Source organism: Ascaphus truei, chromosome 5, assembly GCF_040206685.1.
Source record: "Ascaphus truei isolate aAscTru1 chromosome 5, aAscTru1.hap1, whole genome shotgun sequence".
Lineage (NCBI taxonomy): Eukaryota > Metazoa > Chordata > Amphibia > Anura > Ascaphidae > Ascaphus > Ascaphus truei.
Window position 1 is genome coordinate 226,323,142 of NC_134487.1, and position 5,491 is coordinate 226,328,632.

The 5,491-nt window shown below is 40.4% G+C and overlaps 1 long non-coding RNA gene across 1 annotated transcript; it reads left to right on the forward strand.

Annotated features, from left to right (window-relative positions):
* Positions 1 to 622: 622 nt before the first annotated feature.
* On the forward strand, positions 623 to 5,272 carry LOC142495768 (uncharacterized). Its single transcript, XR_012801810.1, has 2 exons — positions 623 to 3,181; positions 5,114 to 5,272. It is a non-coding gene; the product is annotated as an uncharacterized LOC142495768 (long non-coding RNA).
* Positions 5,273 to 5,491: the final 219 nt, after the last annotated feature.

Consider the following 5,491-nt stretch of genomic DNA (forward strand, 5'->3'; position numbering starts at 1 on the left):
CGTCTGTAATTTCTTGGTTCTGTTAATCCTCCAACACAGTTGATGTATTGCATTATGAAAAGATACTTTTTTACATGTTCAGCATAGTGAACAATTACAAATAAATTACATAGGACTACATGAACTTATAAAATTTATAAACACAAGACAGAATGTTATATTATATTATAGTAAGGTCGGTGTGTAATTTTTTAAGGTTACGTGTCATTGTTTGCTATAACATAAACATTATAATACACAATAAATATATATATATATATATATATATATTAATATCATAATTGAAAACTAAGGTACTGCAATACAGTACCAACACACTTTATCCGAGTGTGGTCGGTACCGCAAGCCGGGAAATCTCCCGGCTTGCTAGTGGCCGCCCCTCGGCGTGCCGCGCGGTCACGCGTCATCGGGAGCGTGCGCCCCCTGCACGCGCGTCCAGGGGCTCCCCGAGGGAGCCCTGGTGTCCCGCGATCGCGGGACAGCGGCAGGGGGTTCTGGGGGACCCGGCGGACCCGGCAGCGGTAGGGAGAGCGCCCCGATCGGAGGGCGCTCTTCCGCTGCTTCGGCGCGCGCCCGTCACTCTCGGGCGCGCGCCAGGCTACTGCTGCGGCAGAGAACGGGCAAATGCTCGAATAAACTCTGCCGCAGCAGTACATATTTTATTACACAGAATTATGTAAGCATAGTGACATCGAAGATGTATAGTTTTATGCGAGAAAACACTTAAAAAATTTGATGATGGCTGGAACATAATTAATAGATTTGTTCATAGGTTAGGGCCCACATACAGGTGTGTAGTGCATAGCAGCATACTAGAAAGACACGTACTGCGAATGTATGACAATACAGCACGCAACATGCTTTCTTACAAGACCATACAGTGACAATGGCTGTATAATTTATGTTTCATGTAATGTGTTCCCATTTATTAAGTGAAAAACCCATTAATTTGCACTGCAATTTCCGGTGAAACCATGACTGTTGCACAGTCAACAGCACAAAAGTACACTAAATTGTAGCATATATAAATACACACCTGACACCAGTAGGGCACAATAATTGCACGTAAGTACACAAAAATATAAAGTTGCAGATAGGTTATAGTATGTAACTTTTGCACTCATCGTTTCTATCAAAAATTACGATGCTACCTTCCCTTCCTCCTGTATGTGAGCATAACATTACTTATGCACAAAGTTAAATGAACATAAAACTACATTGCTACTTTAATTAAAATTCAGATGTTCCCACTTATTTTCTGCGTACACATTGTATGTACATATGCCACTTCATATCAACACTGTTAAACTGTGATACATTTAACTAGACTCCATTCCATATGTATTAGTGTATTCACTCACCAAACTTATTGATTACAGTCATTGATCCAGGCACACTCATTTTGCACGTACATGTATTCTGAATATGTTGAGAGCAGCGTCTGCTGCTGTGACATATCAACCGGCTGGGGAGACAAATCTTTGTTTTCGGTACAGTATTGCGGTAGCTGGTTGTATGCATGTTGTGTCACATTTTCTGACACACTTTGCAGTAGCGCAAGCTCATTTTCTGCACTAAGTTCGTCAGTGTTTGTCAGCAGTTCCAAGAAACTTCTTGACTGTGTGGGGTAATCATGTGGCACGGAGTTTTGGTGAAACAGTGATGCAGGGTTCTGGCAATCTGTGATGTTGTACAGTATGTGACGATAGTGAGGGTTTGGCCCAGGATTAACGGGGTTACTCCCCAAGGGCCCCCCTCTAACCTCGCCAGGGAGACAAGGGGTTAACTGGGCTGAGGTCCAGAAATGTGATTTAACCCTTGTTATAACATGAAAATGCTTATTCCCCTGTGTAAAATGTATTGTTGCTGGGTCAGTGTCTGCATAACCCACCCACTGGATCATAAGGGGTTAATAAGCTACAGTTTAAGGAAATTCCACTGTATTGTGTCTTTTCAGGAAACCTGGACTTCAAAGGGCTTAATTGAAGTTGAATGTGAAAAGCAGAAGGGTTTTTTAGTGTACAGTATGTTAATACCTGTTTGCAGCCAGCCCCTGAGTCTGGGGGTGCAGCCTCCGGGGAAACCCCCCAACTACCCACATATGAAACATATAACTTTGTCATAAGGGGGACATATAATTTTGATATTTGTGCCTCTCTGGGGCAGTCTTACAATGTACAGGCCAAATACTAATAACCTCTGCCTGCCTTTGTAATGCGTACCAGGACCAAATAGTTTGACTCATGAGTCTATTCACGTTTGATATGCGAGCTTCCTCACTGGAAGTGTATATCAACAGAGAAGTTTGGGCTAGGTGTGACACCTAGTGATCAAAAGGTAATGACCTAATTGCTATGCGAGACCCAGGAATGGAAGTGCTTGTTCTTCACACCTTCCAGCAAAAGGTACCCAAGCAGGAAATCAAAATGAGTAACCTTATTAAATATAAGAATATTATGAGATGTCCTTGGCTGACCAAGCTAAGAATTACATATGTGTATTAGTGGGAGTTAGCCCTTCCTTTTGAGTATAAACACTGTATATGTAACTGCTGCAAAATGCCAGATATTAATATCTCTATTAATTTTCATATTACACCGTAATGTTTGGTCTCTCTGCGAGCGTCAGGTGTGACGGAATGTATTAATATATCGCACCTGCCTGTATGTATTACTGAACTCAAGTTAGGGAGTGATTTGCAGTAAATATGAAATTTTGGTTGAGTTCTGAGAAACTGCAGCACCCCTGTTGTGATGAGCAGGAAAAGCTAGAATTGACATCATCTGGTCATCAAAGGCTAATTGCTTATGCTTGGCCCAACGGACAAAAGGAACTAATCAGAAAAGTGTGACCTTTCACACTGGACACTGGAAGTCCAAACTGAGCTTCAAAAGCTTCAAAGGGACTTTTGCTAGCCGTCGCGGCACCTAGGGTTAAAGAGATGAGTTTGACATAGTATATAAGTCAAAGCCACCCTTTACCCATTGTTCTTCATGTTCTTCATGCAAATGTTCTTCATGATCTTCATGTCTGCATGTCATCAGGCCTGTGTCTTTATGCAAGGTCTTGGGATGATGCAGGTATTGCTGTATGACCTGCCTGTCTTGCTGTGATGTCAACTGAAATATATGGGAGAAGTGGCCCAGTCTGTATCCTGATGGCCTTCTGTCCTAATCTTTAAGTAAGTGTCTATATTTTGCCTGTTATTTGTACATATCTGTTGTGTTCACCTTTATCAAGGAATAAATTACATTTTATCATATCTAAGTCTCGTCCCAGTTCAAACCCAGGTATATATATATTTATATATAGTTTTGGTGTAAATTACAACCTGTCACAAGCTACCGAGACATTGTAGAAAGAGGAATGTAAAATAGGTGACATCGTTTGCGGCCCAACCTCATAAGTTGCTCTGATTTTCCAGCACCCATATTTCTCACCCGGTCTGGCATCTGTTCGTACAAATTCTGTAGAAATGGTTAAGTTTCGCTGTAAACCATTCTGCCATGTTGTAGATTTTCTGTCTGTATGCAAGTAAGTATAATTAGCACTGACAAATGCATATATTTCACGAATGGTGGCTTTTCTGTCTGGCTGCGATAATATGGCACATCTAATCATTGTTTGATAGGTGTCCTTTGCACGTCGAAGTGGCAGCGATGGTTGCTCCATGTTCTTTGCAGACACATCAGTAACCGTCTAATTTTAAGAAGCAATGCCCATGAATTTCGGTTACTTTACTTTGTATCTAGGCTCTGTGCTCAAGGTCGCAATACAAAAAATTGCATGTAATTCAACAGTACTCCCTACACCAGATGGTAGCCTTAAAATGTGTGCGAAATAATCTTTTAAATTACCATACAGGTACATATCAGTGTTCCAATTAAAATCTGTTGTTGCATTGTTATACCCGCGCAACATGAAATGATCATTAATGTTAAAAGTGAATAAATAGTGGCTGATAAAAAGTTTGTGTAAAAGGGAAGTTTACATGCAATTACCAAACTTATAAGGGCATACATGATGTGTAACATGTGTCATGTAAGTACATGACAGGAAGTTCAGTAATAATTTACCAATCATGCTTTGCTATAACATAACAGGTTCACTTCCATTTATTGTACCCAGGACACCCAATATCAAAAAAATGAACAAGCGCTTTCCTGTTTATTTTTCATTTATATATGTTGAACGTATATGATGTTTACTTGTTTGAACATGGAATAACTTAGTATGTGATATTTACCCACTACTTGACTAATGTTTGCAGAAGTTGTTCAATTGTGAAAACCTCTCCTGTTTGCGTACACTGACGCCAGCAGTTGTGCAGTCATTCAATTACATATAATTTCCCAGTTGTATTTTATGACAGTGTACAGTTGTAAAGCAAAGGTGTTTAATTATAGTAATTAATGTAACAGGACATGTTATATAGCTGTTGTCGTTGAAAGCACGACTCCTTTGACGCAATCACACAAGTTACTGCTGGTATCCGTTATGAAACGGAGAACAATATATTTGGGTGTCTGGAATACTGACACAGAAATATATTCATAAGTACAAGAGTCTGGAGATAGGTTACATTTGGCACACGAAGCCTGCACACAAACAGTAGTATACTTGTGCAGGGTTTAATTTTTTTACCCTGCAGTAACTGTGAATGATTGAATAGTTCAGAAATACTGAACGATTACGACATGTAGTGCCTGGCACTTGCATGGAATGGTGGAAGGTTAATTATCATGTTAATTCACATGAAAATGACAGATTGACTTGCAGCATGACCCGTAACCAGTAATGATATGAAAAAAAAATAAGACCACGACCATATTGAACATGCAACTTTTTTATTATTGCTGTGACTGACTATGTTGAGACCTGGTGGTAACACGAACAATTTGTTCACTTGTCCCCTGCTTTATGGCCATGGGCTCACTAGGAATACATAACATTTGTTCTTCAGGGACTGCTCCTGCATCATCCAGAATGTCTCCACTTGAATTATTGTTTGATGCAGCATCTGAATTATTTGTCACATTGGACATACATTTTACATACTTTCTACCAGTGAACACTTTCCTTCTCTTATGTCTCTTTATTTTTGCTTTCACAGCTGTCGGATGCAGGGGAGAAGGATTTGTAAGCTGTAGATCAACTGTGTTCACCATTTCCTGGCGTGTGTGCCGACCATCATCTTGGCCAACTGCAGAATGCAACTGGGAAGGCCCAGCCACATCGATGTGTGTTTCACTATTAAAGTCTTCTGTCTGCATTATGATTCCTTGTTCTTTTACTGCACCCGTGCAATCATGTATTGCTGATGTTGTATAAATTGTCGTTTGTGCTGCGGAAGTAAGTTCATCACTGTGACCTGTTTGCACTTCTGTTTCAAGGTTTTATACGTGTGGATCTTCAAATGTGCCAACATATGTTGCTGGTAGCAATGTTGCTTCCAATTGAGAGCGACGCAGGTCATTCTGACAGCTCATCA